Source organism: Aythya ferina, assembly GCF_964211825.1.
Source record: "Aythya ferina genome assembly, chromosome: W".
Classification (NCBI taxonomy): Eukaryota; Metazoa; Chordata; class Aves; order Anseriformes; family Anatidae; genus Aythya; species Aythya ferina.
The window spans coordinates 11,931,553-11,956,522 of NC_140313.1; the positions used below are offsets into that span (position 1 = coordinate 11,931,553).

At 45.1% G+C, this 24,970-nt stretch overlaps 1 long non-coding RNA gene across 1 annotated transcript; it reads right to left on the reverse strand.

Moving 5' to 3' along the window:
• Window positions 1–5,517: 5,517 nt before the first annotated feature.
• LOC311426439 lies at window positions 5,518–19,329 on the reverse strand. Its single transcript, XR_014686756.1, has 2 exons — window positions 19,180–19,329; window positions 5,518–7,331 (listed from the first exon to the last, which is right to left on the reverse strand). It is a non-coding gene; the product is annotated as an uncharacterized lncRNA (long non-coding RNA).
• Window positions 19,330–24,970: the final 5,641 nt, after the last annotated feature.

Consider the following 24,970-nt stretch of genomic DNA (forward strand, 5'->3'; position numbering starts at 1 on the left):
CTATAGTAGTCATGGTAGTGATAACATACAGTATTATATAGTAATTAACATGGTACAATTCAGTTCATGGGCTATTCTCACCCAGTATTAAATCCCCTTGAGGTACACACCGGACCTCTCCGTTCTTTTGCATCACCCACCAAGTGTATCCAGGTCCCTGAGCGAAAACAGTTCCACAAATAGGTTTGCCTTTTCCTGAGGCAGGAGTAGCCCAGACTGTTTTACCCAGCATATTTCTTACATGCACTACAGGAACTTTATCCCCATCTACAGTACGTAACAGGTTGGATTGGGCAGGTCCAGCTCGGTTGGCAGATCCCCTAGTATTGACTAACCAGGTGGCCTTTGCCAAATGCGTATCCCAATTTTTGAATGTCCCAGCGCCCATTGGTTACAGTGTAGTCTTTAACAGTCCATTGTATCGTTCAACTTTCCCGGAGGCTGGTGCATGATAGGGGATGTGATACACCCACTCAATACCATGCTCTTTGGCCCAAGTGTCTATAAGGTTGTTTCGGAAATGAGTTCCATTGTCTGACTCTATTCTTTCTGGGGTGCCATGTCGCCATAGGATTTGCTTTTCAAGGCCCAGGATAGTGTTCCGGGCGGTGGCATGGGGCACAGGATATGTTTCCAGCCATCCGGTGGTTGCTTCTACCATTGTAAGTACATGGCGCTTGCCATTGCGAGTTTGAGGGAGTGTGATGTAATCAATCTGCCAGGCCTCTCCATATTTATATTTCAGCCATCGTCCTCCATACCAAAGAGGCTTTGACCATTTGGCTTGCTTGATTGCAGCGCATGTTTCACAGCCATGAATAACCTGTGCTATAGCATCCATGGTCAGGTCCACCCCTCGATCACGAGTCCATCTGTATGTTGCATCTCTACCTTGATGGCCTGAGGAGTCATGGGCCCATCGGGCTATAAATAATTCACCTTTATTCTGCCAATCCAGGTCCACCTGAGCCACTTCAATCTTAGCAGCCTGATCTACCTGCTGGTTGTTTTGATGTACTTCAGTAGCCCGATTCTTGGGCACATGAGCATCTACGTGACGTACTTTCACAGCCAGGTTCTCTACCCGAGCCGCAATATCTTGCCACAATGCAGCAGCCCAGATGGGTTTGCCCCTGCGCTGCCAGTTGTTTTGCTTCCATTGCTGTAACCATCCCCACAGGGCATTTGCTACCATCCATGAATCAGTGTAGAGATAGAGAACTGGCCATTTTTCTCGTTCAGCAATGTCTAAAGCCAGCTGAATGGCTTTCACTTCTGCAAACTGACTCGATTCACCTTCTCCCTCAGCAGCTTCTGCAACTCGTCGCGTAGGACTCCATACAGCAGCCTTCCATCTCCGATGCTTCCCCACAATACGACAGGACCCATCAGTGAACAGGGCATATTTCTTCTCATTCTCTGGTAACTGGTTGTACAGTGGTGCTTCTTCAGCACGACCCACCTCCTCCTCTGATGATATCCCAAAGTATTTGCCTTCTGGCCAGTCCATAATCACTTCCAAGATTCTTGGGCGACTGGGGTTTCCTATTCGAGCCCTCTGAGTAATCAGTGCAACCCACTTGCTCCATGTAGCATCAGTTGCATGATGCGTAGAAGAGACCCTTCCCTTGAACATCCAGCCTAGTACCGGCAACCGGGGTGCTAGGAGGAGCTGCGCTTCAGTACCGACCACCTCCGAAGCAGATCGAACTCCTTCATATGCTGCCAATATCTCCTTTTCAGTTGGAGTATAGCGGGCCTCAGATCCTCTGTATCCCCGACTCTAAAACCCCAGGGGCCGACCTCGAGTTTCCCCAGGTTCTTTCTGCCAGAGGCTCCAGGTGGGGCCGTTCTCCCCGGCTGCAGTGTAGAGCACATTCTTTACATCTGGTCCTGTTCGAACTGGCCCAAGGGCTACTGCATGGACTATTTCCTGCTTGATTTGTTCAAAGGCTTGTCGTTGTTCAGGGCCCCATTCAAACTCTTCTTACGGGTTACTTGGTAGAGCAGGTTTACAATCAGACTGTAATTTGGGATGTGCATTCTCCAAAACCCCACAACACCTAGGAAGGTCTGTGTTTCTTTTTTGTTAGTTGGTGGAGACATAGCTGTTATTTTGTTGATCACATCCATTGGGATTTGACGACGTCCATCTTGCCATTTTATTCTTAAAACTGGATCTCTCGTGCAGGTCCTTTGACTTTATTTTGTTTTATGGCAAAACCGGCTTTCAGAAGGATTTGGACTATTTTCTTCCCTTTCTCGAAAACTTCCTCTGCTGTGTCACCCCACACAATAATGTCATCGATGTACTGCAGGTGTTCAGGAGCTTCCCCCTGCTCTAGCGCAGACTGGATCAGCCCATGGCAAATGGAAGGGCTGTGTTTCCAGCCCTGGGGCAGCCGATTCCAGGTATATTGGACTCCCCTCCAAGTGAAGGCAAATTGTGGCCTGCACTCTGCTGCTAGAGGGATGGAGAAAAATGCATTAGCGATATCAATTGTGGCGTACCACTTGGCTGCCTTCGATTCAAGTTCGTACTGAAGTTCCAGCATGTCCGGCACTGCAGCACTCAGTGGTGGCGTCACTTCGTTCAGGCCACGATAGTCCACTGTTAGTCTCCACTCGCCATTAGACTTTCGCACTGGCCATATGGGACTATTGAAAGGTGAATGAGTCTTGCTGATCACTCCTTGGCTCTCCAATTGACGAATTAGCTTATGGATGGGAATCAGGGAGTCTCGGATAGTGCGATATTGCCGCCGGTGCACAGTTGTGGTAGCGATTGGCACTTGCTGTTCTTCGACCCTCAGCAACCCCACAACAGAGGGGTCCTCTGAGAGACCAGGCAAGGTAGATACTTGTTTAATGCCCTCTGTCTCTAAGGCAGCTATACCAAAAGCCCACCGGAACCCTTTTGGGTCCTTGCAATATCCTCTTCTAAGATAGTCTATGCCAAGGATACACGGAGCATCCGGGCCAGTCACAATGCGGTGCTTTTCCCACTCATTCCCAGTCAGACTCACTTCAGACTCCAATACAGTCAACTGCTGAGATCCCCCGGTCACTCCACAAATACAGATGGGCTCTGGTCCTTTATAGCTCGATGGCATTAGAGTACATTGTGCACCGGTGTCTACTAAAGCCTTATACTTCTGTGCGTCTGACGTGCCAGGCCATCGAATCCACACAGTCCAATAAACTCGATTGTCCCTTTCCTCCCCCTGGGTGGAGACAGGGCCCCCCTAATCCTGGTCAGAATCTTCTTCGTTTCTGTGTTTGAAGGACTGTCTGCTGGAAGTTGGAGCAGCAAACTTTTCAGAGAATCCCTTTTTCTTGGTTGTTTTCTTTTGCATCTCACGTACCCGTGCCTCTAGGGTCGCGGTAGATTTTCTGTCCCATTTTCTCATGTCCTCTCCATGGTCTCGTAAGTAAAACCACAGGGTGGCACGGGGTGAGTACCCACCATATCATCTTCCTTGTGTGGATGAACGCATACCCCGATAGCTGAGACACTGCTTTGTACAGGTGCGGAGGATAATAATCTCTCTTCAAGTTGGTGAACCTTTTCAGAAAGTTTCTCCCAAGTGTTCTCTTTCGGTCGTTGGACACTGGTTGGTTCAGATGGGGAGGACGATAGATTCTCTTCAAGTTGGTGAACCTTTTCAGAAAATTTCTCCACAGCTGAGACGCAGGCCTGTAAGGAAGAGGAGAGACTTTCTTCGTACTGCCGAAGTTGTTTAGCCACTTCATCCACTGTGGGTTCCTCATCCTCTTTCCAGGCCATTATTGCCAATGAGCTGGCATATGATGATGGTGCACTCCGTACAAACTTCCGCCACATGGGTCGTGTACACCTGACTTCATCTGGATCTTTGGATGTTTGTCTGAGGTCTGGGTCCTCATAAATCACTTCCCGTACGGCTAATTCCCTCAGGTACTGGATTCCCTTCTCCATAGTGGTCCACTTGCCTGGTAGACATAAAAGTTCTTCCTTGAAGGGATACCTTTCCCTCACAGCTGAGAGGAGACGCCTCCAGAGGCTGTGAGATTGTGCTCCATCTGCAATTGCTTTGTCAATGCCTGCGTCTCTAGCAAGGGATCCCAGTCGCTTGGCTTCCCTGCCGTCTTATTCCACACAATTGGCTTAAGTGTGCAAGCACTTGAGCAGCCAGGTGACAAGCTGCTCACCTATACAGTGACCAAAATCTTTTCGCACATCTCGTAACTCACGCTCGTTTAGGCTTCGGGTAGTTACTGTTGATTTTTCGGCATCCTCATCTTCCTCCTCCTGAATCCTTAATGGCCCAGCGTCGTCGTCTTCTCCGTTGTCTCTATACCTAGATTTGGCAGAAGACTCTCTGCGTTCTAAACAACCTGAATCTCTATACCATTTTTTCACCTTCTCTACAGGGGCAGCTTGCACTGCTACTGCTCGTTTCTCTGACCTTGTTACGGGTCTGCCACAGAGGTTGGAATACCCTCTGCAGGGTCAACTTGCACTGCTACAGTTCGTTTCTCTGACCCAGCCACTGGAGCTGGAGCAGCTGCAGGAGCTGGAGCAGCTGCAGGAACCGGAGCTGGAGCGGCTACAGGAACTGGAGTTGGAGTAGTTGCAGGAGCTGGGACTGGAGTAGCGGCAGGAGCTGGGACTGGAGTAGCGGCAGGAGCTGCAACTGGAGCGGCTGCAGGAACCGGAGCTGGAGCAGTTGCAGGAGCTGGAACTGGAGCAGCTGCAGGAGCTGGGGCTGGAGCGGCTGCAGGAGCTGGGACTGGAGCGGCTGCAGGAGCTGGGACTGGAGCGTCTGCAGGAGCTGGGACTGGAGCAGCTGCAGGAGCTAGGACTGGAGCGGCTGCAGGAGCTGGAACTGGAGTGGCTTCAGGAGCTGGGACTGGCGCGGCTGCAGGAGCTGGGACTGGAGCGGCTGCAGAGTCCACCGTAGGGGTCACAGTGGCCGTTGGATCTGTCACCGGGCTTGGAGTGGCCACAGGGTCTGTCACTAAGTTGATAGCAGTATCAATGGCAGCTCGATAGGCATGAGCCAGGCCCCAGCATGTTACAATGATTTGTGTTACTTTGGAACTGCCAGAATAATGACACCTTTTTCTCAAGCATTCTGCCCGTTTTTGAGGATTTTGCAGTTGTTCAGGGGTGAATTTCCAAAACACTGGGGGTGCCAACTGCTCTAGATGCCTGCCCATATCCTCCCATACTCCCTGCCACCCACAACTATACTGCCTCCGGGCAGATCTCCGGATGAGCTTCCTAAGTAGTTGTTTAACTTTAAGCAGAATCTGAAGCGCATTCAGGAGGCAGAACAAGACTATGCTGGTCTGAGTATCCCAAGGATATTCAATATCTTGGAGAGCTATTGTAGCAAGCTCGGAGGGTAAGAGGGTGGTGAAGGAGGAAGGCAGAGTGATCCAGGAGGATACAGGGGTGGTGAAGGAGAAAGGGAGAGTAATCAAGTAAGAAAAAATATCTTCCCCTTTCCCCTCCACAGATTGACTCCCTAATGGAAAAAAACAGTAGGTATAATTGCTAATAGTTTCCAAGATACAGTTTCCAAAGTACAGAGTCGACGATGTTACTGAGTACAAATACCAAGTTAGAGTCATGACCAGATATCTCATCGTCTCATAAGCCATTGCTACAACACTCAGTACCATACTGATCTGAAACCAGGGCCCGGAGAGGATAAACAACATGACAGAGAGCACATACGGAAAATAGTGTACTATAATACTCAATTTGGAAAACAGGCGCAGCAGAGTTGAGATTAAAGCAATCAGCATTATGACAAGTGACTATTAAGCAGGTCTAATACTTACACCAATTTTAGTTTAACACACTCTGGTCAGATATGCCGTTATCTCAACCTTTCGAGCCCCACGTTGGGCGCCAAAAAGACTGTCGTGGTTTAACCCGGCCGGCAGCTAAACACCACGCAGCTGTTCGCTCACCCTCCCCCCTCCCTCTCTGGGATGGGGGAGAGAAATGGAAAGTGAAGCCCGTGAGTTGAGATAAAGACAGTTTAATAAGACAGGAAAATAATAATAACAAAATAATAATAACAATAATAATAATAATGATACAATGGTGATAATAGGAAAATAATAATAATATGTACAAACAAGTGATGCACAATGCAATTGCTCACCACCCGCTGACCAATGCCCAGCCTAACCCCGAGCAGTCCGGCCCCCTCCCCCCGTCTAGCCACCCCTATATATTGTTTAGCATGATGTCAGATGGTATGGAATACCCCTTTGGCTAGTTTGGGTCAGCTGTCCTGGGTCTGTCCCCTCCCAGCTCTTACTGCACCCCCAGCCTGCCTGTTGGCAGGACAGAGCAAAAGGCTGAGGGGTCCTTGGCTTGGTATAAGCACTGCTCTGCAACAATTAAAACATCGGGGTGTTATCAGCACTCTTCTCATCCTAAGCCAAAACACAGCATTCCACCAGCTACTAGGAAGAGAATTAATTCTGTTCTAACTGAAACCAGGACAATCCCCATCACACTGCCATCTGTTTGGCACACACTGACCACTGTTGCCCACAAAGTCAGATTCAGCACACATCTTCTTCACACAAGCACTCTCATCACTGCCATCTGAGCAGTCTTCACATTTTACTCTAGCACCATAGGCAGCAGTGCACAGGCAGGCGAGGGCAAGCAGCAGGCAGAGCGCCCCGCACCGTCACCTGTGTCACTTATACTACTCCTATTACCCATGCTGTTAGTGTCAGTGGCATCCTCCTTTTCTTTTTGCTACTGACCATTCACCACAAATGGATGAGACACATGATTACTAGTTAGGAAAGAGAGTGTAACGTCTGCTATACGGCTGCAGGCAGTGCCAGCTGCAACCTTAGAAGCGGTTTGTGAAAGAGCCTGCTGGTGGTCATTTGGCAGTGTAATCTGCGTCTCTGCACTCCTGCCCCGCGATAGAGCTAAGTCGTCATTAGTAATAGTTATAACACCGATCTGGGGACGAATAGTCTTTTTTGAATTTGCAAGATAAACCTCTTATAAAAAGAATGCTTGAGTGAAGCAGCAGAGCCGCTGCTGCCGCTGCCTCTATGGTTACGTCAGACAGGCTGCAGGGTCCTGATGTCCGCCCCTCTGCTCTGTGCCGGCTTGCCATACGGTGAGGGTCGGCTGCCGTTGTCCACTGATGCCTCTGGTCTCCTGTAGCAACTCAATCTCTCGGCGCCGCTCCGGGCTCCCGGCCTGTTCAGGTCTCAGCGAGTCCGGGTCTCAGCAAGTCCAGGTCTCGGCCTGTGCGGGCCTCAGCCTGTTCGGGTCTCATATGTTGCAGGAAACACGGCTGAAAGCACGACAATAGAGTCAGATCATGCTCCCGCCTTTTTCTTGTCACAGTCAAAACATTTAAGAGCAAAAATAGGATCACAAGATACACCGCCAGGCCCATATATTAGGCACCACCACTCAAAACTTGGATAAAATAGCAGTTCTTTTCAGTCTGTCACACACTTCGTTCGTCTCTGCCCACTCCCCTTGCGGAGAGTACGGAACCACGGATCGGAACTCTGCACTCGCTTTGCATCTCACTCACACAGCACAATCGCACACAGAGGCCTCTAGCACATCTCATTCATACCACAAGAATATAGTTTAGAATGATAACCAACCAAACAAGTATTGTCTATGACTGTGTTCTTCGTGAAGTGACTTGTAACACTTTGTTTCAAACCCTTACATTTACACAAATACTTTCAACACAAAATACCTGGACATTTAAAAATAACACATACAATTACTAACACTCCAGTTAGTATCCCTCCAGCAGCCAAAAACATACTGTTTGTCTGCAGTTTCAGGAGATCTTTGTCTGCTCCCGCGGTGAGCAGCTGAGAGTGGAGTCCCCTCCGAGCAAAACACTCAGGGTGCACCTAGGGGCGTCTGCGCCGCAGCCGATCCCGCAGCCGAGCAGAGTGTCTCTTGCCTGGCTCACCAAAATGACTCACAGAAAGCTGACTCCACAATCAGTAAGACTGTAAAGTAGGTATGTTTACTCAGTTCTGGGCAGCACGGGGCGGGTAGTCCCACCAAAGTCGTGCACGCCTAACGTGGCGACTTGCTTTAGTAAAGAGTTACATATACATGAACATTCCTATACATATTCCTAACCTGTCCCTTTGTGAACAGTCCTCCTTATCTCAGACCCCTTGATTAAAGTCCGAACCATGAGGTTGTTTTTGATCTGGTTCTCGGGGTCCAAGAGGCTCCTGTTATCTGGAGGTATAAGCACAGCACAGCACAGTAGCACATATTCATTCTTAATCAATTGCTCTCTAATTTCTAATTCCAATGTTTCAGCTTGCTCTTTTCCGGATCCACGGGTATTCCACTATTAATGTTCAAAGCCTGACAGACCCCGTCCTCCGTGGATCAAAATACATGGGGTCTTAAGGGTTCTTTTGGTCATTCTGTCATATAATACTGGATCATTTTTAATTTACTCTTTAATTTTCTGGGGCCCCTATTGTTCCAATTTCTAATCATTATTCATAATGGACTTTTTGCTCCCTTCTTCCTGGTCCTTGGTCTTCGATTTTATCTGACCCATCTGGGAATTTTACTTGTGGCAATTCCCACAGCCCTTGTTTGCCCCCAGTGAGTGTCTTGCAGGGGGTTTAGGACCTATCACCCACCCATGTATCCCCGAATTCTATAGGAACCACTTCTATAGAATCACTCCCTTCACCGGCCAAGCCCCCCCCCCAGGAGATTAGAACATTCCTAACATTCCCTAGGGTCATCCCTTGAGAATAAGGCATACCATATAACATTTCAAATGGTGATAATCCTGTCTCACTGTGTGGTTTAGTTCTTATGTTTAAAAGTGCCAATGGTAAGCATTTCGTTCAGGGCATTTGATTTTAATCAAATCATTTAATCAAATCAGATCAATAATTTAGCCAATTGTTGTTTTATTGTTTGATTCAGTCTTTCGACTTTCCCTGAGCTTTGTGGGTGCCACGGAGTATGGTATTCCCACTGAATACCTACTGATTGACATAATAATTTTATTATTTTAGAAGTAAGGTGTGTGCCCTGATCAGAATCAATATACTGGATTATCCCATATCTAGGTATCAGGTGTTCTAATAGAATTTTTACCACCATTTGTGCTGTAGCTCGTGCTACGGGATAAGCTTCTACCCATTGTGTTAAATGATCTACTATTAACAATAAATATTTTATCCTCTCTACTTTGGGCAATTCAGTGAAACCAACTTGTACTTTCTCAAAAGGCCTATAAGCTGTTTGTTTCTGTATCTCCCTCCCGTGGCTGCTTGTTGAAACTCTTTCTTATTTATCTTCTGACAAGTTAAGCAACGGTTATGTAATTTGCTTTGCTATTTCAAAAAAAAACAATGCAACCAAATTGTTTAAGTAAATGATCACTTAACGCCTTTGTACCCCAATGTGTTTGTGAATGCAAACGTCCCAATATTTGCTTTGCATAAACTTTTGGCCATATCTCTCGCCTGTCTGGCAGTGTCCATTTTCCTTGTTCTAATTTAGCCCCTATTTTCTCCAGTTTCTTTTGTTTGTTTTGTTTTGTTTTCCATTGCATTTCATAGTCAGTCCAAAAATTCCATAGGGGTTTCTTTTGGATTTTGTTGGAAAAGATTCGCAGTTCCCAATTTACACAGATTTTGGTATTTACCGTTCATTATTTCCGGGGTGATTAGAGTCTCAGTGGGGGGTCAGTCAGGGGAATGCAGTCGTCTACAGTTCCCTGAGCAGTCCCACTGGCAATCTGAGCTCACTCATAAGCTCAGGTTGTTTTAAGAGTTAGCTGCTTTTCTCTTTCCATGACAACTCTCTCAGACCCATCATGGTCCCTCTGCCCCAAAGGGCTCACACCCATGATTTTGAGATCTCACCCTCAGTTGAGGCGGGACTATTAACATTATAGAATCATAGAATCATAGAATCATAGAATATCCTGAGTTGGAAGGGACCCTTAAGGATCATCAAGTCCAACTCTTGACACCGCACAGGTCTACCCAAAAGTTCAGACCATGTGCCTTAGTTCACAGTCCAATCTCTTCTTAAATTCAGACAGGCTCGGTGCAGTGACCACTTCCCTGGGGAGCCTGTTCCAGCGTGCAACCACCCTCTCTGTGAAGAACCCCCTCCTGATGTCAAGCCTAAATTTCCCCTGCCTCAGCTTAACCCCGTTCCCACGGGTCCTGTCACTAGTGTTAATGGAGAAAAGGTCTCCTGCCTCTCGACACCCCCTTACGAGGAAGTTGTAGACTGTGATGAGGTCTCCCCTCAGCCTCCTCTTCTCCAGGCTGAACAGGCCCAGTGACCTCAGCCGTTCCTCGTACGTCTTCCCCTCCAGGCCTTTCACCATCTTCGTAGCCCTCCTCTGGACACTTTCCAACAGTTTCATGTCCTTTTTATACTGTGGTGCCCAGAACTGCACACAGTACTCGAGGTGAGGCCGCACCAGTGCAGAGTAGAGCGGGACAATCACCTCCCTTGACCTACTAGCGATGCCGTGCTTGATGCACCCCAGGACACGATTGGCCCTCCTGGCTGCCAGGGCACACTGCTGGCTCATATTCAACTTGCTGTCTACCACGACCCCCAGATCCCTCTCACATTCCTACATCCTCTTTCCCTGCTCATTCAACTTCAAACAGCTCTGTCAAATACTACATGCCACACAACCTTTAACACCCTCAACAACTTTTTTAACCCTTCCTTTATTTTTCTCCAGCCTGTACTTTTCCCATGCCAACACCAAAGGCTAAGTCAGGGGCCAACTTAATTCCACTCCTTTTCCCTCTAAGATGCTGAAAAAACATATCAGTATGCTACATTTCATCCTATTTTCCTTCTCTCCTCAAAAACAACATTAATTGCAAGACGGTGTTATAGTCGATTGATCCATAAAGTGGCCATTTAGCTTATATAGTGGCCACCACTGATTGCAATACTTAGTGAAAGTCCTCTTGTTTTCTGTGCCCTCAGTTCTAACAATATCCTTCCAATGTGCCAAAATGCACCCGAGGAGGCTTTCTTTAAAACGTCTTTGTTTTGGATATTACTCATTTCCTTGATTTCCCATTCCCTTTTATTTGTTTATTTATTTATTTATTTATTACTATTCCTTACTAGTTACTGTCCTTTGTTTCAATATCCATGCAAACCTTTTTACTGTGGGTTTTTACTATCTTTTCCTAATCTTCTTCCCAAATGTCCCAGTTCTCTGGGACTAAACTCTTCCCACATGTGATAAATTAGTGGGGGTTTGTTCATTGTCATTGAGGAATTTGGAGAATCTGCTGAGGAGATAAGGTTGTACAGTTTAATGGCCTTGGTAAAGGGGAGGATTAAGGAAGCAGATAGCAGGAGGGGGTATTGGGTAAACATCCTTGAGTGAAACCAGACATCCTGTTTGCGGCTTCACTACCCCCACCTGAACAGGAGCACAAGGCGTGATCACCAGCAGAGGAACAATGACCCCCCTCTCAACAATAGACTGCGCAGCCTCAGCCAGTTCAACAAGTCCCGATAAGCTGGAACTCGACTGCTATAAAACAGCAACCCTGGAAAGGGAAGTTGCGTGCTGTTGCGGAGCGGAGACTCCCCAGCCGCCCAGCGCTGTTTTGCTTGTGTCTGCTTACTTGATTAATAAAATAATTTCAATGGACCAGTAAATTGTGTGGTCTAATTTATAACAATTTGGTGCCGTGACTCGGAAGAAGGCGGATTGATCAGGAATCCCTCTAGGGGAGGCGCCCTGCCGATTTCGGCGGCGCCTAGAAATGGAAACTCCTGCTCGAGCCCTTCACCGACGAACCCAAAATTAGACAGAAGCAAATAAAACCGGTAAACCCCAGGCAACCTTTGTGCACGAAGCCCAAACGAAGACCCATGGGGTGGGTAAGTATAGGCTGGTGTTCCGTTCGGTTGGGGTTGGGTATCCCGGAGCACGACGTGTGAGATGTCCAAGTGCGGACAAAGCGTGTGCGGACCCCTCGGTAGTGCAGTTCCCACCTCCCGCGAGGGAGTGGGCCATGAAAAGGGGGAAGCGTTGTGTGTGTGTGCGAAGGTGCTCCGGAAGATGGGGCAGAAGAAAAGTAAGCCTTCTGGCCCCATGAGGGGGGAATCCAGTGCTGTAGGGATACCCTCTGTTCCTTCCGATAGTCCGTTAGGACAAATGATTAAGAATTGGAATGATTCCCCTTCTAGGCGGGGAAAGAGTAAAGTTAAAATGATTTATTATTGTATAGAAGTGTGGGGCAACAAGCCCATCAAAGGGGACAGCGTTTTCTGGCCCCCGTTCGGCTCCTTCGAGGATTGGGTATGCCAAGCCCTCAATATTTATGTTAACTCTAAGGAGCCCTTTAGTCTGGAAGAAAGTGAGTTTGCGCACCTCTGGATAAATTCAGATACGAGGACGCATCTGTATCCTCTAAAAGAAAAAGGAGGATAAAAAGAGAAAGGACTTAGAAGCCCCAACACCGCCCCCGCCCTATATTCCATCGCCCGCACCAACGGCTCCTGTCCTTAATGGACTCCCCGAATTAGCTAATCCAGGAGAATCGGAATCGGATCATGAAACACAGGGGCCAGTAACCAGAAGCAGGGCAAGAAATGAGAAATCTGCTTTAAGGGAGGGATTATATCCCCTACGAGAAATAGCAATTGGGCAGACCCCAGCCAGGAATGGAATATGTGGCCATCCCCATTAACTCCGGGGATGTCCGAGATTTTAAGAAAAGGACAGGAGGAGGGTAAGCGAGCTTTAATGGCAACTGGCATAATGTTTGCAGCTGCTGAGGAATAATTCTAACTGGAATAATAACTGTACATTGTATATTGTATATATAAAAAGCCCGGGCATTTTTGTTAAAGTATTCTTTTATACATATGTTAATATGTAAATATGTAAATCTAAGAACTGCCATTGAGGTGTATGTCTAAGGGAACAAAATTTGCCCAGGCATATTATCGGCTCATCAGGTTTAAATGTCCTCAGTGTAATTTTCAACAGGCAGTTAATTTACAGTGGTCTGATTTTACTTGTTGTGGTGGTTTTACTGTGCTGGGCAGCTAAACCCCACAACCGCTCTCTCACTCCCCCTCTTTTAGATGAGGAGGGGGAGAAGTAAAGCAAAGAACAACTCACGGGTTGAGATAAGGATAATTTAATTAAAGCGAAATAATAATAATAATAATGAAATAAAGATTATTATGAACTAAACAATTTAACTAAGGGGAAATAAAAAGGGAAAGGGGAAAAAATAAAAAGAAGGGAGGAAAACAAACAAATAAAATAAATGAAGGCTATATGGAAGTGCAGAGGAAAGAAATTACTCTCTACTTCCCACAAATGAGCAATGATTGACCACGTCCTTGAAGCAGGGCCTCAATGCACGTAGCCGGTGTTCGAGAGGAGGACCGACGTTTCCCAAAGAGAGCCCACCCCTCCCCTCTTCTTCCTTTTTCCACCTTTTATTGCTGAGTGTGACATCACATGGTATGGAATATCCCTTTGATTGGTTTAGGTCAGCTGCCCTAGTGATGTTTCTCTCCTCATTTTTTGCCCACCCCCTAGGAGGGTTAGAGAAAGGCCCGATGCTGTGCCACTGCTGCTCAGCAGTAGACACAACACTGGTGTGATAACACTGCTGTTCCAGCTACAAGTGCAGAGTACGGCACTGTATGGGCTGCTGCCGGGAAATTTAACATTCCAGCCAGACCCAGTACACTTGTGTATCTATATATTGTGGATTTTGGAGGGATTGGGATTGACTAGTAAAGAGCTTCTAGGAAAACAGTGGAATATTAACCACTGTAGATTACAATAGGAAAAGTTCAAAGCAAAGAAATCCCGAGGAAAAGCCCCCTAGGGTGTATACTAACACTTTGGAGGGATATAGTGGGGTGAGAGGGTACAGAAAGTAAAAGAACTCTTATCAAATATTGTAATCAATGGTGGCCACTTTATAAACTAGAGGATGGAGCGGAGTGGCCCCTAAATGGAACTATTAATTATAACACCATATTACAGTCAATGTTGTTTTTGTGGAAAGAAGGAAAATGCAATGAAATATGGTATATTGATTGATATGTTGTTTCAGTATCTTGGAGGGAAAAGGTATGGAATTAAGTTGGACCCTGACTGAGCCTTTGGTGCTGGTATTAGAAAAGTACGGGCTGGAGAAAGATAAAGGAAGTGTTAAAAGGGTTGCTGAAGGTGTTAAAGATGTGGCATGTAGTATTTGACAGAGCTGTTTGAAATTGAATGAGCAGGGAAAGGGGATGTAGGCATTATCTAAGTAACAGTCTAGAAGTTTTGTTATATTTGCATATTTGCTGTGGTGTTTGTTCAGTTTCCCAAGCATCGGGGAGGGGGGAACAGCCTGCTCCACCAGGGGCCTCTCTAGCAGCTGCAGGGGGGCTTCGGCTCCAGCGCCTGGAGCGCTTCCTCCCCCTCCTTCTGCACTGACTTTGGTGTCTGCGGGGGGGTTTCTCCCTCTCCCAACTGCTGTTGAGCAGCAGGTTTTTGTTCCTTTCTTTGTTTGTTTTCGTGGATGTGCTCTCACAGAGGCACGGACTGTGTTGCTCATGGCTTGGCTCTGGGCAGCAGTGGGCCCCTTTGGGGCCAGATGAAATTGTCCCTTATCTACCACGGGGAGGTTTCTGGGTTTTTCTCACGGAGGCTGCCACTGCAGTTTCCCACTCCTACACCCCTCACACCCCCCCCGAACCTTGCCAGCAAACCCAGTACACTGGGGCAGCTAATTCATTACTGACTTGTAAAGCATCAGGGATTAAATTAACTAATGAAACCCTAAATGTGATGGGGGCAGAAGGGACTGGGATAACAGTGCCAGTTTTGGGGGATACCAAGCTGAGACCAGGGGATAAAATGATCACTGGGCAATTATTGCATGTACCCAAGGCAGGGACTAACTTGATGGGAAGGGATTTTAAGATTAAATTGGGCATTCCAATAGTAAATTGTTAGACTGGAATAACAGTGTTATTAATGGAGTGCACTCTGGCCCTGAGAGCAAACATACATGTATATTCACCTCTGACTGGAAAGACCCTGAAATGGGGGCGGAAGCAACAATATAGGTGGACAATTTTACCTCAGGGGTTTACAGGGCCACCTATCTATTTGGGTAAATTCTAAAAAAGATTTTGGAGCAATTACAACCTCCCAAGGAGGAGTTTTAATGTTTATATTTAATATTTAATATTTAATGTTACAAATATGTGGATCATTTTAAGGAAAATCAATACTCCCTGATGGGAGAGAAATGCTGAATAAAGTGATAATGAGGCAAATATTAACTGTTTTACATCAGAAGAGTCATTGGGAGGTGCAAGCAATGTGTGATGTTGTTCTAAGAAAGCATGTCTGTGTAGGAATATATACTTTAGGGAAGCAAACATGCAGAGGATGTACTATATGTCAAAGGGTAAATAAAAAGGTCTTCTGTAACCCATCTAGAGGGGGATGGGAGCCAGGGCTTTGACCTTTCCAAAGTATACAGGTAGACTTTACTGAGTTACTTGTTTGTCCTAATTGACCACGTGACTGGATGGGTGTAAAGCTTTACTGCAAGGATTAAAGCAGGCCTTAGAGATTGAGTGTGATTTTCACAGCCCCTGGCACCCCTCCTCTTCTGGAAAGGTAGAGCGAATGAATGGTGAAATTAAGAAACAACTAACAAAACTTATGCTGGAAACTAAGGCTTCTTGGGTAAAATGCTTACCCCTTGCACTGTTAAACATATGGACGCAGCCCAGAACTGATGTAGGAATTTCTCCTTTTGAAATGCTATATGGTATGCCCTATGACTTGGAATTGCCACTTGATCACCCTCGATTCTAATTAAGACTTGGAAAGAGACTTTTTTAACACCACGATGGGGAAGGCCCCTATGTTGTTTTGCTTACCACAGAAACGGCTATTTGAACTGCAGAGAAAGGATGGACGCATGGCAGCCGTGTGAAAGGACCAATCTGGGAAGGTAAATGGGAGGCGGCTCCGGGCCCTGATGACTTGAAGCTGACACTAAGAGGGACTCGATAAGTATTGTGTATTATCTGTGTATCGTGGGAAGGGGAGGAGGCCCTGTTTCGAAGGCTCCCTAGTAGGTTCCCCTGAAGAACACTGCTGCTGCCAAGAAGAACCGATACCTTGTAGTTCGCCGCAACCGAACTGACAAGCGAGGCAGGGAAGTGAAAACGGTGGGGGATTGAGGGGCTGACAATTTAAAAACACCCTGGAGAGTATCATCGTTTTGGTCAGCTATGGGTCTGTGCATCCTTTTAAATGGAGCTTGATCAGATGGAAGGATCAATTCGTCATCCAGCAAACAATGACAGCAGGTGCCCCCAGTTTCTGCATCACATTATGTGACCTGGTGTCAGTGCAGCCATGCTTTAACCGATCAGGATTTTATTTCTGCCCAAGTTCTAACCCGGGAAAGGGGTGCTGTAAATGCCCGAACGTGTATTATTGTGCATACCGGGGGTGTGAAACCATTGCTACAGAGTGGACACTCGGGGCTGGATAAATTCTTACAAGTGGGATATGGGCTGCAAGGTTGTAACCGACAAGTGGATCCCTGTTACAGGTGGCGAGGGCATGGTATAGGGTATACAGGAACCTTCCATGGAAATAAAGACATTTGCAAGGTTCTATATATAAATATAACAAACTCGGACGATACTAGCTGGGTACTAGGAAAAATGTCAGATTTTATGAACACGGAACAGATAGGGGAGGACTCATACTAATAAAAAGGAGGATGTTGATAGGCCCCAGGCAGTAGGACCAAATGAGGTAATGTCAGAAAATGTCCAGGGAATCCAGCCTGCGGAAAATACTACAGTGTCAACCCTCGGCAGCCCTGCAAGCTCAGGTAAAGCCGAGAATGATAACATAGCTGAGAATAACATATGGGGGGGGTCATGAATGCCAGCTACCAATTATTAAACAAAACAAACCCAAATGTAACAAAACACTGTTGATTATGCGTGTCACCTATGTAATATCACGGAGAATAGAAAACAATCAGCTGAGTGGTTAATACCAGCCAACAACGCTAGGTGGGTTTGTTCGTCAGTGGGCGTAACTCCTTGTCTATCACTAAAACTCTTTAATGCGTCTCGTGATTTTTGTATAACAGGTGATAATTATACCAAGGATTCTATACCACCTTGAGGATTATATGTACCCAAATTGAACAATCCATCTCGGCCCTGGAAAATCTATCAGGTCGCTTTCAGAGGTAGTGTTACAAAATCGTAGGGGATTAGATTTGGTATTTTTTACAACAGGGCGGGCTGTGTGCAGCCCTGAAAGAGGAATGTTGTGTATATGCTGATCACACTGGAGTAGTGAGAGACACAATGACCAAATTACGGGAAGGGTTAGAAAAACGAAAAAGGGAAAATGAAGCCCGCCAGAATTGGTACGAATCCTGGTTTAATTACTCACCTTGGCTTACTACCCTGCTATCAACTATAGCGGGGCCCTTGTTGTTACTTATATTAGCACTGACTTTTGGACCATGTATATTCAATCGAGTAATCGCAATTGTGAAAAGTCGATTAGAAGGTGCTCATCTTATGCTTGTGCGTGCTAAGTATGAATCTCTTGAGCAGGAGGAGGACGACGCAGAAACTTTGATGCTCAGCAAGCAAATATTGCAAAAATTCAGTGAACAAAATATGTTAGAAAAAGAAAAAGGAGGGATTGTGATAAAGTAGTGGGGGTTTGTTCATTGTCATTGAGGAATTTGGAGAATCTGCTGAGGAGATAAGGTTGTACAGTTTAATGACCTTGGTAAAGGGGAGGATTAAGGAAGCAGATAGCAGGAGGGGGTATTGGGTAAACATCCTTGAGTGAAACCAGACATCCTGTTTGTGGCTTCACTACCCCCACCTGAACAGGAGCACAAGGCGTGATCACCAGCAGAGGAACAATGACCCCCCTCTCAACAATAGACTGCGCAGCCTCAGCCAGTTCAACAAGTCCCGATAAGCTGGAACTCGACTGCTATAAAACAGCAACCCTGGAAAGGGAAGTTGCGTGCTGTTGCGGAGCGGAGACTCCCCAGCCGCCCAGCGCTGTTTTGCTTGTGTCTGCTTACTTGATTAATAAAATAATTTCAATGGACCAGTAAATTGTGTGGTCTAATTTATAACACCACATACAAACTTTACTATTTCAGATTATTAATGAGCCCTGTTTCAATCATAAATCCACAGAACTTCAGGAAAACAGCTGAAGCACTCAGCCTTCTGTCTTCTAGACAAACATTACCACCTTTTCCACAAAAAATTTACATTTCAACAGGACCAAATTTCAAGCCGAATGCCAATTTTTCTCATGCACTTTATTAGTAAGCCCATACAAAACAAGGAATCACTCCTGTGTATCCGTCAATATGGGGGTTTAAAAGGTATTGACGCCTAAATAAACTCGCTCCCCCCCTTCTTACCAAATTCCCAGGGCTCAAGCCCGAACCACCAAAGAAATGACTCTCTCAGTTCTGCTCTGATAATCAGTCAGCCCCCTTCCCCCACCCGCCAGTACTTAGGAAATTGACCAAACACCACAGCAAATACACCAACACTTCTCAACTGTTAGTTACTTAGATAATGCTCCTACCTTTTTTCTTGTCACACTCAAAGCATTTAAGAAAAAATAAATAAAAAAAAACAGGATCACAAGATACACTGCCAGGCCCATATATTAGGGACCACCAATCAAAACTTGGATAAAACAGCACTTCTTTTCAGTCTGTCACGCACTTCGTTCGTCTCTACCCAGTCCCCTCGCAGAGAATACGGAGATTGGAAATCCGCATTCATTTTGCAGCAACGCTGTGTCTCACTCACACGGCACGATCATGCAATCACACAGAGAGGCCTCTAGCACATCTCATTCATACCACAGGAATATAATTTAGAATGATAACCAACCAAACAAGTATTGTCTCTGACTGTGTTCTTTGTGAGGTGATTTGTAACACTTTGTTTTAAACCCTTACACTTACACAAATACTTTCAACACAAAATACCTGGACATTTAAGAATAACACATACAATTATTAACACTCCAGTTAGTATCCCTCCAGCAGCTGAAAACATACCGTTTGTCTGCAGCTTCAGGAGGTCTTTGTCTGCTCCTGCGGTGAGCGGCTGAGAGTGGAGTCCCCTCTGAGCAAAACACTCAGGGTGCACCTAAGGATCGCAGCCGATCCCGGAGCCGAGCAGAGTGTCTCCTGGCCGGCTCGCCAAAATGATTCACAGAAAGCTGACTCCACAATTAATAAGATTGTAAAGTAGGTATGTTTACTCAGTTCTGGGCAGCATGGGGCGGGGGGGGGGGGGGGGGGGGGGGGGTGGGATAGTCCCGCCAAAGTCGTGGCAACTTGCTTTGGTTATATCTAGTAAAGTGTTACATATACATGAAGTTTCCCAACATTCCTATCTATATGCATAACCTGTCCCTTTGTGAACACTCCTCCTTATCTCAGACCCCTTGATTAAAGCCCAAACCATGAGGTTGTTTTGATCTGGTTCTCGGGGTCCAAGAGGCTCCTGTTATCTGGAGGTCTAAGCGCAGCACAGGCACAGTACATTACAAATGTAGCACATATTTACCCCAAGCAGAGCTACAGGCTGGGAGATGAGTGGTTGGAGAGCTGCCAGGCAGAGAAGGACCTGGGAGTGATGGTGGATAGTTGGCTGAATATGAGCCAGCAGTGTGCTCAGGTGGCCAAGAAGGCCAACGGCATCCTGGCTTGTATCAGGAACAGTGTGACCAGCAGGGCTAGGGAGGTGATCGTCCCCCTGTACTCAGCTCTGGTGAGGCCGCACCTCAAGTACTGTGTTCAGTTTTGGGCCCCTCGCTACAAGAAGGACATCGAGGTGCTTGAGCGGGTACAGAGAAGGGCGACGAAGCTGGTGAGGGGCCTGGAGAACAAGTCCTACAAGGAGCAGCTGAGGGAGCTGGGCTTGTTCAGCCTGGAGAAGAGGAGGCTCAGGGGCGACCTTATCGCTCTCTATAGGTACCTCAAGGAAGGCTGTAGCGAGGTGGTGGTTGGTCTGTTCTCCCACGTGCCTGGTGACAGGACGAGGGGGAATGGGCTTAAGTTGCGCCAGGGGAGTTTTAGGTTAGATGTTAGGAAAAACTTCTTTACTGAAAGGGTTGTGAGGCATTGGAACAGGCTGCCCAGGGAAGTGGTGGAGTCACCATCCCTGGAAGTCTTCAAAAGACGTTTAGATGTAGAGCTTAGGGATATGGTTTAGTGGGGACTGCTAGCGTTAGGTCAGAGGTTGGACTCGATGATCTTGAGGTCTCTTCCAACCTAGAAATTCTGTGATTCTGTGATTCTGTGATTCTGTGATATTCATTCTTAATCAATCGCTCTCTAATTTCTAATTCCAATGTTTCAGCTGTTATATATGGAGTGGTAATTCGTGTTGAGAAAATGGTTGATATTAATAAAGAAGGGGGAGATTTAGAGATGTGGCTATGGCGGTTGGAAAACCCCATGATTGAGATAACATTAGACCCTTAACGACGAGGCCATCAGGAATATAAAAGAGTCTAGAGGGAACAAAGAAGGGTGATTCAGGAGACTCCATGCAGTCTCTGGTTTCTTGTTCTCCAGCTGGTCTCTTGTTCTCCAGCCCTTAAGGCATGGATGTTTCTGGGTGTTTGCTGTTGTTGTTACATTCAAAGTTGTTTGACCAATGAAAAGTTGTTTTGAAAAGAACTGCTGTGGAGAGAAGGGTATAAGAGGGGATCCTGCCCTCAAGATAAGAAAGGCAACAGAATGAAGTTACATCAATAAAGAAGCAGGAAAAAGAAGTGAAGAGGAACAGGCTGGCAGAACGGAGACCAGGACGGGAACAGGCACATTGATTGCCTCATGAAGATGGGTTCAGCTAAACTCAGCAAACTGCTCAGAGAAGTTCGTACAGAAAGTCGCTGGAAACAGGCGCACTGGAGCTGCAGAGAAGCTCGAGCTGAGAGAAGCGGACCTGTACACACAACTGCCTCTCGCTGGTAAACAGTTGCGCATTATGGGAAATCATACGTCCTTAGGAACAAAGGCTGTCCTGGTAACCTTACAGCTTATTCTCCTTATTATCAATCGGACAGTTTATGAGCCTGAAACATGGGACCAAACTGAGGTCAAGGTGTGGGACTCTGCAACTGAAAATGGCAAGGTTGCAGTGGGATTGCTCGGCACCTGGCGAGCAGTCTCTGAGGCCTTAAAGAGCCGTGTGGGACCACAGTCAGAAACGTGTGGTTTGCCAGACAGTGAGGGAGCTGCAGGCTCCTTTACTGATCCGACTGCTACGCCATGGGCCCCTCTGGTGCTACAGCCATCGAAGGCCTTTGCTGTTACACCCCCTGCTGACCTGGACGTGCCTTTTGACCCAGACCACATTCATCATACCATGCGGCCCTACCACTGTTCCATAGTGACACAAATCAGATGAACATATCTCACAAGGCCCAGGTCTCAAGTCACAGAATTCATCTCACTGCTTTTTGTACATGTGCTGGTAGGCACACTTTAACTGTTTTCCATCAGTCTACTAAGATTTTATAGTTCCAGAGAATTTTCTGGGGTGTCAGAAAGAAAGATGATCCAAAATGAGCATATCCAGGGCCAAGGCTGTGCTGATAACAGGACTTGCCTGAGGGGAAGTGATTCCCTGAAGGTTTCAAGGAGATGCTTGTCACAAACCAAAACTTCATGTACCTTCAGGGAAGGTAGCCCTTTAAGGCAGTCAGAGCCTGTCTGTCCAGTCAGAGTTCTGCTTCTTGCAGCAACCCAGCAGCAGAAGTCCAAGAAATAAAAAACAGGCCAGGTATGAAATGTACCTTCACTCCAGCAGAATGGCAAAGCAGAAAACTGAACATAGCTTTCATCTGTTTGCAATAAAGGATGTCTTTGGAAATCAAAATATTGCCTTTTTTGTGTTATACATTTTAGGCCATTTTTATTCCTCAGAAATTTGTATCCTATTTATGGAACTTATGAGCTCTCCTGAACTCTGGATGTACTGACTTTAGATTTTAGTGTACTTCTTTGAAAATAACATATTTTGCTTACCTGTGGTTTTACTTGTCTTTGGGCATTTAAAGGAATAACAGTTTTTGTGACACACAACCAGTGCCACTGAGAGGGTGATAATCTATGGAAATAACAAGAAAAGATCTATAATGTGGTTAAATGATAAGCCACATATTTCCAGTATTAACCAGCTTGCTGAGTATCCTATGCTGCAGTTAAACTTTACAATCAGGTCCAGGGTTTCCAAGAGTTGGACTTGATGATCCTTATGGGTCCCTTCCAACTCGGGATATTCTATGATTCTATGTTTCTTATGTTTTACATGGACATACAGATCTAACAAATACCTACATATTTTTCATAAAGTTCTTCAGCTAGTTTCACCATTCTTTTTGTTTCCTATGGAGTGAGATTGTGGTAGCAGCAATTGTTATTTTGATCTGTGCAAATTTAGCCATGATTTAAGTAGGTAGTACAGACAGAAATGATATTGTACTGCCTTACATTTGATGGGGCCTTTTCTAAGAGTTGTCCTAATAGAAATACTGTGGATGGGGGGTTGTGAATTGGAGGAACCTTTGTAAATAACACTGTTGTATTTGACATCCCAGAAGTCTATCACTTTCAGTTTTACAGGAAAGACTTCAAAGGCCCCTGGGGTTACTAAGTCCTTATAACCACTTTGTCCATTTTAACTTTCCTCTGTCCACCTTCAGCATTGACATGGGAGTGGAATAATTTCATCTGCTTCTTACTTCTGTAGATTCTTAGGAAATACACTTGTGTATAGGTAAAAAAAATGGGATAATAAACCTTTCCCAAAGCACATGAGCACAAAACTGATATAATCTGGTAATCTAGGTGAAGAGCAAAAACACACCAGGTTCAGTCCGTTCTTAGAGCCACAAAAATATCTCGTATGATCAGCTTGCAATTATTAGGAACACATTAAAAACCTGAAACTACAATAGTTTTTGCTTTGACTTAAAAAGAAATGGCTGCCAACTGATTTTCATGTTTTATGTCATAAAAGTTCATATTTTTCAATCCTAAGAAATATGTTGAAGTTAAATTCTTCTGGTATAGAGAACACATTTTATGTCTTGACTTACTGCTTGGCTCCACACAGGCATACCTATGGGCAACTGAATTGTACTGCAAAGCTTTTGGAAGATTTTATTTTTGTCCTTATTTTATTTTTATTTTATATCTCATTTGTAAACTGATAAGAGAGTGAACTTTAAGGAGAGTCTACAGATAAGAATGAATTTCTGTTTTGTTTAGTTCTACATGAGACTATTTTGAGAACTGCTTAATGTTACTGACAAGAGAGGGAATATGGAGTCCTTTCATTTTAATATGGTGCCAAATTTTCTTTTTTCCACTTCTGCTTCCCTCCAAACACACACTGAGTAACTTGTCCTAAACATTGTGCAGTACTAATAAAAAAAAAAAAAGGCATAATTTTCCCCTTTGTTGCAACAATCTCCGGAAACACAGATTTTCCATATAATTTATTTTCATTGCGGTTTGAGATTATGTTAGTAATATATTAGAGTTCTCTTTTTCTACAGTGACTCATACCCCTTGTAGAAATACACAATTAGAATACAATGGTGCTTTGTACTTACGACTTTTCTTCTGTTATCTGCTGACATTTTTGAAATATTATTGGGGATCAACAAGAGTTGATCACAGAATGTTGCTGGTACTGTAAGGTGATGAAGAATTTGGGATAAAGGATATTTCAGTTGCTGCATTATACAATATTACATGTATGTGTTCATAGATTTGTATGTCAAATACATATATATTTCAAATATGCTAATTTTGATCCTGAAAGAGCTATGCAAATAGAAGTAGAATCATTTCCATGTTTTTCATTCACCTGTGTTTGTCACTTATAGATGTAGCTGTACTTCTGAAGAATTTACTGGATGGTGTGATGGACATTCCAATATTTTTTTAAAGACTAGTATGGTTTTGGTTGATAGACAAGGCTACGTTTTGTTCTGTTTATATGAGTGGTACATTTTTGTTCCAATAGGAATTTATTCAGAGAAGTCCTCAGGTCAATATCAAAATAAATGATCACAATAAATAATCCCTTCTAATATATAAACTGCCTTTTGTTTTATAAGCTGGTTGTCTTAGTTTGGAAAAGCTTATAAGACGGTAAGAAACTAGAACTGTAGACACATACAGGCATAAATAAATTTGCATACGCATAAATATCCAAATTGGTTTGTCAATATTTGTTTAAAATACAGAATTAACTTTGATTAAAAAGTTAAATGGTATCTGAAGTGATAATTTTAATGCTATCACTTTGAATTTAATTCCACTTCAAGATAAAGCAGGAATAATGATTGTATTTTAGGCTTGGCAGAAACATTCCAGTTCTGAATTTTGATACAGAAACAGTGTTTTTGTAAGTAAAAGGAGGAAATTCTTTCAGTATTAGATAGACCATATGTGGGCAAAGTTTCAGACATTAGCACTTCATGAAAATGAAATGATTTCAATGCACATTTAATATTTAATTGTAGTCAACAATGAGAACAGTTTCCAAGTGGCAGTGGATATGATCATTTCCTGGAACAAATGGATAAGAGCAATTTACACTCTGTACAGTCTTTGGCAATATCACAGAGAGTTAATGCAAATAAAGTGGCAGGAAAGGAAGCATGACATAGTGTGGCAAACTGAACAGCCTCCAAGATGCTCATTAGCCATGCGACTGTTATAAATTCCAGATCAATTTAACGTTATAAGATTTATTTATGGGGTTAATAAAAGGCAAGTAAACAGCACTGGGTGTGCTGGGAGTCTGGGCTCCTCCAAC